A 12,402-nucleotide genomic window follows, 5' to 3' on the forward strand; every position below is an offset into this window, starting at 1 on the left:
ATTACCTTACTTCTGATTTTGGATGTGATAGTAAATCCCATGTATTGCAACTTTAGAATAGAAGAAAAATAAATATTTCTCAGTATCGGTCAAATTGTCATATGCTGGGATGCCATTGGCTCAGTCACACAGATTCTTCTCAATTACAGATAATGTCCAGAAGCCCTAGGATTGTTTTTAGGCTCAGGAGATAAAGGATCAAAACTTTTGCTCAATACTGATTACTTTATTTATAGTGCTTCTATGCTAGAATTGTGAAGTGCCTAGCCTTGCAGAGACTTGATGTGCCAAGGTAGGGGTATACCTTGGGGCTCCTACATGCTCAGAGGAGAAGGGGAAAGAATAATGGAGGAAGTGTTGTGGAAGGGGGTGACCTGGAGGAGGGCAGTGAGTAAGTATAAAGTGAAAAGTGAAAAGTAAACACATGAAAAGATTCTGAAATGGCAGTTACTTTTAATATCGGAGGTATACTTCTATATCACCCTCAGATTCCATAATTTCTTTTGAAAAAATATATGACAGAGTTCAAATCTCCTTTGAAGGTAAGTTTACTTATTTGGTTTTTCATAGTGAACTGTTATTTTCAAGGTATGATGCTTAGGGAATGGAGACACAGCTTAAACCTTCATAGTAGTTCGCAACCTTCAAAAATTAGCTGTAGGTCCAGATCAGTAAATCCAATACCTTCTTCTGGCCTCTGAGGATACTTCATATATGACCTATGCAGACATATATTCAGGCAAAACACCCATACACATAACAAATACATAAACCCTGAAAAGCAGCTATGCTTTAATCTATCATAGGTTGAAAACAAGTATTTATGACAAGAGTTATCACTATGCAAGAAACTGTTTGTCAGCTTCTTCTATGTTCCATTTCCAACTTTATACATTGAAGATCTCATGCATAAGAACTAGGTAATCTTCTTAACCTCCTAGAGTATATCATAGAAGATTTTTAAAATAAAATTTCTGTACCATAAAGCATAAATTTCATCATAAATTTCTTTCTCTATTCACACACTCATTCATTTAATCATATGTTAATATCAAGATGTGGTCATGAACAGTGTTAAAAATGATGTTGAAAATCTGTACCGTGTCTACTGATTAATGTTTCTTTTTTAATATTTCACAATTCTTTTTGCTTTTTACATGCCCCCTCCCCACTACTTTTAATCAAGTTCAGGGCATGCTTCTTGCTTGCCAAGTGTTCAGTGTTGTACCCTAAGCTATATCCCCAGTCCTTTAAGTTTTAATCATATCTGTATTGTTTTAATGCTAAGATGTCACTGGCTCTGTTTGTATATTTTCTCCTCCCATTATACATCTGACCATTTCTTCAATGAACCTTGGCTTTATTTTATTGTAGTGTGACTTCTGAAACTAATAAGTGAATGCAAATTGTGTTGATGTCCTGGTATTTCTAACTTCAGCTGAAAATGAATGACATGCTCTTTTGCTTTCTCTCTCTCTGACTCTCTCTGTGTCTCTCTCTGTCTCTCTGTCTCTCTCTGTCTCTCTGTCTCTCTGTCTCTGTCTGTCTCTGTCTGTCTCTGTCTGTCTCTGTCTGTCTGTCTCTCTCTCTCTCTCTCTCTCTCTCTCTCTCTCTCTCTCTGTAGGTAAGCAATTTGAGTTGGCTGCTAGGCAGTATCTGGTGTCCCCTTCATAGACAGATTCTTCCTATTAAGTTGGGGCCATGGTCTTAAGGAAAAGAAAGGAAGAGGAAGCTGATCACTGATTACAAGGACTTTTCATTTACATACTGCAGAGGCAAAGCTTATAGCTCCTTAAAGCTCCTGCTGCTGTAATTCCCTGCCACGCTTAGGTATAAAATGGAAATGTGAGCCATGTAAAAACCTTACCCCTTACCTGGATTTGTTAGGCTATTTCATCACAGAAATGGAAAGGAGACTAAGACAATGCGTATACATAAGTGTTTTATCACTAATTGATATTTATCAAATTCATCATGAGTTCATGTTGATGACTCTGTGTCCTGATTTTCCTTCATCATTCATTTAACATAGCATAGAGGAGAAGTCTCAACTGAGGAGCTGCCTAGGTCAGATTATACTGTAAGCCTGTCTGTGGGACACTCATTGTCTTGGGTAGTAATTGGCGTAGGGAGTCCCAGCCCACTGTGGATAGTATTACTAAATAGAAAAGAGAAGTCTATGTAAGATAAAAGTTTGGAGTATAAGGCTGCCAGTAAATGATAAAATGGTAACTATTGTAGCTGCTGCTTGAGTTTCTACTGTGATCTCACTCACTGATCAACTGTGACATGAAAGTCAAAGCAAAATGAACCTGTTTGCCCCAAAGTGACTTGAGGGCATTGATCATAGCCAAAGAACAGACTTGAAATAGCTTGCACTCAATCCTTTGGAACTTTAAGCCAGAGCAGGTAAAAAATCTGATGCCTGCCATTTCTCATCCCTTTTCCTAGTTCAATCCCAGTTATATTTGTTGAACAGTCAAATAACCCTATGGAGAACTTTAATAACTAAGAAATAGAATGTCTGTGCAATTAATTTTTGTAAACTACTCCATTTTCAAAATAATGTTTTCTTTTATTTCCTTTACAAGATTAATTTATATGGTTTAATCACATTCTGCATTTTTGGATACCATTGTCAAATATTTTAAATATTTTAAATTTGTTTTTATTAGAAAAGGTAGAAAAATAAAGGTATTATTTGATACCATATCAAGAAAGTAAACTATGGTAAGCTGAATAACTGCTGTCAAAATGGGCAGGGATTGCTAAAAATCCATAGTTTAATAACAAAGTAGAATATTAAATTGTATACAAGACTTAAGGGAAATACATAATCTGTTCCAGAGGAACTGGGTAGCTTATGGAACTCTACTTTTCATATGAAAGCAAGACATGTAAGCATATTAAAACAGACAGTCTTATGAGGTCAGCACAGTACCCTTTAACAAATACTTTAAACATAAAACAAAGAGGAAAAAACAGACAAAAATTATGTAAGTGTGAAGGGTGAAGAGAAACAGCACTGGGAAAACTTTCCCTGTACTCTTTGGGAACATTGACGTTATCCTAGGAAGAACAGAACACTCAGGAAATGCCACTGAAAATATTATGGCTTAGCCAGCAGCTTGGTAACACTACAGCTTTGACTATGGGCACCTTGGACTGTCTTTGAGCAAATTTTATAGGATTATATCCTCAAACCTGGGCAGGAGAATATCTATAAATAGAAGTGAAGAAAAAAAAAATCACCAGATACCTTTAGAACACAAAGACTAGAGAAAAACTTAAATGAATATTCTAAGCTATTTTCAGTTTTGCAAAGAAGTCCATCTGCAGAGGCAGCATTCATACAGAGTTGAAGGGCTACACAGAGGTATAACAAACATGTATGGCTGATAAGCTTGACCTAATGCTTAGGTGAGAGCAACCAAAAACCAACCTGTAAAAGAAAGTGCAGTTATGATGAGAGTGTCTGACTAGATTCTTAAGGAGCCATATGTGTGACTTTCATCTGATATCTCAGGAAAGAACATTTCTAGTTGAGGTTGCAACGAAGAATTGGGCTAACCTACGTTCAATGTCCCTGTAGCTATGAGTTTGAGTTCTTCACATTTAATACCAATGTAACTTGAGAGGCTGTTTCTGTGCTCATAAACTCCATTTTCTTGTTTTCTGCATTACCTCCCTTCCATTTTCCCATTGAAGGGCTCTCCAAAAGAACTTATGTTACCCAATTTTTCATGTCTCCAAGTATCACACTCCTAAGATTTACAGTTCCTTACCTAATAACATTCCTTTACCTTCATCTTTTTATGCCACTCCTTTTACTAAAAGATCCTAAATGCACATGTCATCTGTCCCTATAATGAAGCCCATCTGATTACTTAAAGAAATAGTAGATATTTAGTATCAACACAACACTAATGATGACTCTTATTCTCCTTTTTATTCTTCCCACATATACTAAAAGGAATTGATATTTTAGTGTGCAGCATATTATCAGAGTAATAATACCCTCAACATTGGTCCAACATATAAAAACATTTATCATTCCCAGGATAAACAAAGCCCTCTTAAACACTGAAATAATTTTGCTAAAAAGAGAACTGTGAATAAAAATAATCTAATCAATATGAAATTCCAAGTCACAATTTTCAATGCAAAAGCATGAGAGATACGAAAACATTGAGGTAATAAATCAATAATCCAACAGTAATGTCTTTCAAGGAAAGTGAATTATATAAAATTCTTACAAATTCAACTGTTGGGCTGAAATACGTTCAGGGATATGAAAGTTGGTGTAACACAAAGACCCAACAAAGAAAGAGAACTTCAGACCAATTTCCCTTATGAATATCGATGCAAAAATACTCAATAAAATTCTGGCAAACCGAATCCAAGAGCACATCAAAACAATCATCCACCATGATCAAGTAGGCTTCATCCCAGGCATGCAGGGATGGTTTAATATACGGAAAACCATCAACGTGATCCATTATATAAACAAACTGAAAGAACAAAACCACATGATCATTTCATTAGATGCTGAGAAAGCATTTGACAAAATTCAACACCCCTTCATGATAAAAGTCCTGGAAAGAATAGGAATTCAAGGCCCATACCTAAACATAGTAAAAGCCATATACAGCAAACCAGTTGCTAACATTAAACTAAATGGAGAGAAACTTGAAGCAATCCCACTAAAATCAGGGACTAGACAAGGCTGCCCACTCTCTCCCTACTTATTCAATATAGTTCTTGAAGTTCTAGCCAGAGCAATCAGACAACAAAAGGAGGTCAAGGGGATACAGATCGGAAAAGAAGAAGTCAAAATATCACTATTTGCAGATGATATGATAGTATATTAAATGATCCCAAAAGTTCCACCAGAGAACTACTAAAGCTGATAAACAACTTCAGCAAAGTGGCTGGGCATAAAATTAACTCAAATAAATCAGTAGCCTTCGTCTACACAAAAGAGAAACAAGCCGAGAAAGAAATTAGGGAAACGACACCCTTCATAATAGACCCAAACAATATAAAGTACCTCGGTGTGACTTTAACCAAGGAAGTAAAAGATTTGTACAATAAGAACTTCAAGACTCTGAAGAAAGAAATTGAAGAAGATCTCAGAAGATGGAAAGATCTCCCATGCTCATGGATTGGCAGGATTAATATAGTAAAAATGGGCATTTTACCAAAAGCGATGTACAGATTCAATGCAATCCCCATCAAAATACCAATCCAATTCTTCAAAGAGTTAGACAGAACAATTTGCACATTCATCTGGAATAACAAAAACCCAGGATAGCTAAAATTATTCTCAACAATAAAAGGACTTCAGGGGGAATCACTATCCCTGAACTCAAGCAGTATTACAGAGCAATAGTGATAAAAAACTGCATGGTATTGGTACAGAGACAGACAGATAGACCAATGGAACAGAATTGAAGACCCAGAAATGAACCCACACAACTATGGGCACTTGATTTTTGACAAAGGAGCCAAAACCATTCAATGGAAAAAAGATAGCATTTTCAGCAAATGGTGCTGGTTCAACTGGAGGTCAACATGTAGAAGAATGCAGATCGATCCATGCTTATCACCCTGTACAAAGCTTAAGTCCAAGTGGATCAAGGACCTCCACATCAAACCAGACACACTCAAACTAATAGAAGAAAAACTAGGGCAGCATCTCGAACACATGGGCACTGAAAAAAATTTCCTGAACAAAACACCAATGGCTAATGCTCTAAGATCAAGAATCGACAAATGGGATCTCATAAAACTGCAAAGCTTCTGTAAGGAAAAGGACACTGTGGTTAGGACAAAATGGCAACCAACAGATTGGGAAAAGATCTTTACCAATCCTACAACAGATAGAGGCCTTATATCCAAAATATACAAAGAACTCAAGAAATTAGACCGCAGGAAGACAAATAACCCTATTAAAATATGGGGTTCAGAACTAAACAAAGAATTCACAGCTGAGGAATGCCGAATGGCTGAGAAACACCTAAAGAAATGTTCAACATCTTTAGTCATCAGGGAAATGCAAATCAAAACAACCCTGAGATTTCACCTCACACCAGTCAGAATGGCTAAGATCAAAAACTCAGGTGACAGCAAATGCTGGCGAGGATGCAGAGAAAGAGGAACACTCCTCCATTGTTGGTGGGATTGCAGACTGGTAAAACCATTCTGGAAATCAGTCTGGAGGTTCCTTAGAAAAATGGACATTGAACTACCTGAGGATTCAGCTATACCTCTGTTTGGCATATACCCACAAGATGCTCCAACATATAAAAAGACACGTGCTCCACTATGTTCATAGCAGCCATATTATTTATAATAGCCAGAAGCTGGAAAGAACCCAGATGCCCTTCAACAGAGGAATGGATACAGAAAATGTGGTACATCTACACAATGGAATATTACTCAGCTATCAAAAACAATACCTTTATGAAATTCATAGACAAATGGTTGGAAAATATCATCCTGAGTTAGGTAACCCAATTACAGAAAAACACACATGGTATGCACTCATTGATAAGTGGATATTAGCCCAAATGCTTGAATTACCCTAGATGCCTAGAACACATGAAACTCAAGACGGATGATCAAAATGTGAATGCTTCACTCCTTCTTTAAAAGGGGGAATAAGAATATCCTTGGCAGGGAAGAGAGAGGCAAAGATTAAAACAGAGACAGAAGAAACACCCATTCAGAGCCTGCCCCACATGTGGCCCATACATATACAGCCACCCAATTAGACAAGATGGATGAAGCAAAGAAGTGCAGGCCGACAGGAACCGGATGTAGATCTCTCCTGTGAGACACAGCCAGAAAACAGCAAATACATAGGCAAATGCCAGCAGCAAACCACTGAAGTGAGAACGGGCCCCCCGTTGAAGGAATCAGAGAAAGGACTGGAAGAGCTTGAAGGTGCTCCAGACCCCCCCCCATATGTACAACAATGCCAAGCAACCAGAGCTTCCAGGGACTAAGCCACTCCCCAGAGACTATACATGGACTGACCCTGGACTCTGACCTCATAGGTAGCAATGAATATCCTAGTAAGATCACCAGTGGAAGGGGAAGCCCTTGGTCATGCTAAGACTGAACCCCCAGTGAACGTGATTTTTGGGGGGAGGGCGGAAATGGCGGGAGGGTGGGGAGGGGAACACCCATAAAGAAGGGGAGGGGGGTTAGGGGGATGTTTGCCTGGAAACCGGGAAAGGGAATAACATTCGAAATGTAAATAAGAAATACTCTAGTTAATACAATAAATAAATAAATAAATAAATAAATATATATATATAAATTGAATTTTCAAAGAAGTATGGGAGAAGGGAGAAAGGGGATAACATTTGAAATGTAAATACATAAAATATCCAATAAAAAAAGTAAAAATAACAGTATTTAAAAAAAGAAAGTTGGTGTAATAAAATTCTGAATAAGTCACAAGGGAACACATATAGCTGGATAAAACAAATACTCAAATATCGTATATTAAGGTGAAATGTAATTAAGAGATGGAAATATTGAACAAAACCTATAACACTGGAGTGAAAATTTCAGCATTCTAAACCAAAAGCTCTATAGAAAGTTTCAACAATTGAAAAAATCATGGAAGAAAGGAGTACTAACTTGTAAACAAAGTAAAGAAATTAGAGCACTCAAAATTGACAAAAAATTACTTAGAAAATTATGAATGTGATATTAAGCCTAATGAATGGCATGAAAAAAGGAATATATATGAGTCATGATCAAAAAGGTGAAGAAGAATTGCTTATGGTTGGCACAGAAAAATATTATTCAATAGAACTGTAATGAAATTTGCCAGATCCATGGAAACAGGTGCTAATGTAGAGATATTGGGACCTTTAGAACCACAAGTTTGATGAAATAGAGAAAAATTTCCCTATATATATTCTTAAAGCTATATATAAAGAATGGACACAGTCTATTGAAAGTTACAAGACAGAGACACCAAGTTCTCCCTAAGGGCCAGGCCGTGGGAATCATATCAAATTCCTTGAAACAGGTAAGAAGAAAGTCAGAAGGGCCTGGAATGATGTATTTCAGGCCTGATAAATGGCACCTGCCAAACTATACTAGTATATGCTCCAAAACTTTCCATTATAACTTAATAAGCAAGATGAAAATCCAGGAGTAAAATAGGTTAGAGAATTCTTGACCACTAACCTAATCTACACAAGTTACTTAAAGGAATCTTTCTGAGAAGAAAGATCAATATGTGTATGAGAATACAGAAAGAATAAATAACTCTAACATAATAGTTAATAATAAGTAAATGAAGAATTAGAAAACAAACACCATAAATTAAAAAGAAAATGATACAATGTAATAAATATCATTCATTAATAATTCCAAATGCTTGTGATTTAAATTCCTCAATCAAAATGCACAGACTAACAAGTTAGATTAGAGAGACTACCAAAGGAGAGAGGAAAACACAAAAGATAAATGTTGCTTAAAATGTTTAAAATCTAATTGAGAAACAAATTCTTTTATAATAAAATATATGTATAATGCATTTAAATATAAATGTGTTATAATGTGGTAAAAATCATAAAATACAAAAAACTAGAATGTCTGCTGATAATCTTCTAGACATAATAATAAAATTGCACTATAAAATATCAACAATATGATTGTGAAATGATCCATGTAAAATAATTATTGGAAACTACACTAAATAGGCTAATTTAGAATATTTTGTTGACTTTCATTCTTTCTTTCTTTCTTCCTTTCTTTCTTTCCTCCTTCCTTCCTTCCTTCCTTTTAGTTCCAGTGGACTTTTAATGAGATAAATTAACAAAAAGAAATAATCAAGATGTTACCAACCATCTTTTCTGAACCATGTATAAACCACTTAAAGACTGAGGTCCATAGACATGCACATACACTGTAACACATTCCAACTAAAATAAACCCTCCCACTGGAACATTTGCCATTTAATCAGAAAGCCAATTTTCTCTTTCCCCAAATGGTTTCAAAATTTTAAGTTCCTCCTGTTCAAAGTTGACTTAGTCCTCTTTTTTTTTTTAACAAAACAAAAAAGTGTAGTTTTAATTTTTCTAATTTATTTTGTTTCAAAACAGGGAAGTGTCTTTGTATTCTCCAGGGATCCCTCCCGAAGAACCACTGGTAAATACAGCAGCCTGCATCTTACTATCCCAGGTCCACTCCTCTCTTGTCCTGCCCAACTCTCTCTACTGGAGATTTAAATCCACTTCTGTTGGAGTCTGTCAGCTGTGAAGGGGCAGGGTCCAAGCCAGGCTAGCTCCCTCTGATCTCGTATCTGTTACAACCCTTGGACACTTAACTATTTATTCCAAAGATGAGTTTTTACATTACAGAAGGAAATAGATTTGCTTTGGGAGTTTAAAAAATAAATTTATGAATATAAGGTAGAATTACAAACTCTCCAAAGTCCACATAAATTTAGCCAAAATTTGGCTTACTTCACCTCCCATGAGGCCAATAATTTTGCCTGACAAAGATGAGTCTTTTAAAAAATGGTTAGATAAAAATAGGCTGACACCTCCAAATGTTTTCTTGCTATTGGAACTTGGGGATATGATTTTCTTTTTTAATTGTTTTTATTGGATATTTTATGTATGGACATTTTAAATATTTTCCCCTGTCCCTCCCATACCTTCTCCCCTCCCTCTGCTTCTATGAAGATGCTCCTACTGCCACCCACCCACTCCCATCTCAATGCCCTGGTGTTCCCCTACACTTGGGAAACAAGTCCTCACAGGACCAAGGGCTTTTCCTTCCCTTGATGCCAGACAGTGCCATCATCTGCTACATATGCTGCTGGAGCCATAGGTGCCTCCATATGTATACTCATTGGTTGGTGGTTTAGTCCCTGGGAGCTCCTGGGGGATTGGTTGGTTGATATTGTTTTTCTTCCTATGGGGTTGCAAACCCATTTACCTCCTTCAGTTCTTTCTCTAACTCCTCCATTGGCATCCCCGTGCTCAGTCTGATCGTTAGCTGCAAACATCCTCATCTGTATCAGTAAGTTTCTGTCAGAACCTCTCAGGAGACATCCATATCAGGCTCCTCTCAGCAAGTACTTCTTTAATTAAAAAAAAATCACAGATGCATCAGTATTCAAGATAGCATTGCATCTATGAGGTGGTAGGAGTAAGTAACCTTGTACTGTCGGTCTTTTTGTATAGCAGTATATCATAGACCCTAACAAACAAAGACTTTTGATTTAGACTTCCTGTAGCTACTTAGGTTCATGTTTATATTACTAAATAATTAGTTTGGTTAATACATTTGGATCATGGTCAGAGTCATGGGCAATCCAAAAAGTGTTGCAAGAGTCATCTCTTGGGAACATTTGGATGGCTGAGAAGTCTCTAGGGAAAAACAAAATAGAGACAGGACAAGATGATTTAACCTTAGTCACTTTAGTTGCCCAAACTAGACCTGCATAATTGCATAATGACAGCCTGAGACATGCCAGCATTGATTATGAAGATTTTACTTTGACTATATTGAGTATTTTGTGGTTTCATTTGAGGCTTAAGATTGTTTCTATATCTGTTAATAATAGTGTGAAATTAAAGGTAATTAAATTCATTCTGTAGTTTGTTTTGTAAAATATAGCCAATATAAATAATATTTAAAACAATGAGTATGGTGGTATTGATGGAATTATGAAAGCCTGATTTGAAATTATATTTCATAGTTGTTAAAAATAAAGAAAAATAATGGTTGCACGAAAATAGATACATAGACTCAAATGTACACACATGCAGCTGAGGACTCTTGGTTTTGATAAAGATCAAAAATACTTCCACCAATAGAAATACAGACTATTTAACAAATGTTGCTGGGGAAACTGCTTATCTATGTGTAAAACAATGATACCTGATGTCCGTTTCTATTTCATATAAAAGTCAGACCCTTGTGGTGGCTAATTTTATGTCAAATTGATGGAGGGTATAGTCATCTGAAAGGATGTAACCTCAATTGACAAAAAGCCACCGTAAGATGCAGCTCTAGGGCATTTTATTAATTTGTGATTGATGGAGGGGGACCCAGAGCATTGTGTTTGATGTCATTGATTAGCTGGTGGACCTGGTTTCTCTAAGAAAGCAGCCTGAAAAGATGATAAGGAGAAATCCAATATACCGCACCTCTCATTGGCCTCTATAATATCACCTGACTTGAACATCCTGTCCGCTTTGGGTTTCTGTACTTATTTAACTTCAATGATTGATTATGATGCAGCAGTGTAAGCCAAATAAACCCTTTCTTCCCCAGCTCGATTTGGTCATACATAGTGTTTCATTCCAGCATTAGCATTCTAAATTAGGACACTCCATATGAGCCAAGAGTTTTACTGTAAGACATGGAACTCTGAAGTTGTTTGAGGAAAGTTTGGAAAACACTTCAGTATATAATTATAGGCAATGACATTCTGAAAGTATTGGTATCGCTTTAGGACACCCCAAGACCAAGTTCTCAACACAAAAGTAATTTATTTCCTTAGAGGTAAAAAGAGCAAAAATAAAAGACAGTAGATAGACAACCAGAGAAAAGCTGAAGGGAATAAGGAAGATTTGGAAGGGGTATCTGTCCCAAAGGGACAAAGGGCTGCTTCTAGGTAGAAAGGAGACCGATGTGGCCCATTGGCAAATGGAAGTTTGTAATGTTCAATGAGGAAACCCTGTGTTAGGATGAGGTGTTTAACTGTAATTGGGCAGGCTATTCAGGTGAGCCAAAGGGCACTGTTGATTTGATACTTTGATTTGACACTATTGATTTGGTACTTTGTTAGCTGAACTTTGATAGACATAGGAGGAGGAAGAGATCAAATAAGAGAAAAGATCTTGGTGATTAGCTTTAGGAAAGTAATCTAATGGGTTTTTGGTTTGTTTGTATTTGTTTGTTTTTTGCTTTTGTTTTGTTTTGTTTTGGTTTTTTGTCTATATTCTTTTTTTTTTTATTAACTTGAGTATTTCTTATATACATTTCGAGTGTTATTCCCTTTCCCGGTTTCCAAGCAAACATCCCCCTCCCTCCTCCCCTTCTTTATGGGTATTCCCCTCCCCATCCTCCCCCCCTTGCCGACCTCCCCCCAACAATCTAGTTCACTGGGGGTTCAGTCTTAGCAGGACCCAGGGCTTCCCCTTCCACTGGTGCTCTTACTAGGATATTCATTGCTACCTATGAAGTCAGAGTCCAGGGTTAGTCCATGTATATAGTCTTTTAGGTAGTGGCTTAGTCCCTGGAAGCTCTGGTTGTTTGGCATTACAGTTGTACATATGGGGGTCTGAGCCCCTTCAAGCTCTTCCAGTTCTTTCCCTGATTCCTTCAACGGGGTCCTATTCTCAAATCAGTGGTTT

Source organism: Rattus rattus, chromosome 3 (assembly GCF_011064425.1).
Source record: "Rattus rattus isolate New Zealand chromosome 3, Rrattus_CSIRO_v1, whole genome shotgun sequence".
Classification (NCBI taxonomy): Eukaryota; Metazoa; Chordata; class Mammalia; order Rodentia; family Muridae; genus Rattus; species Rattus rattus.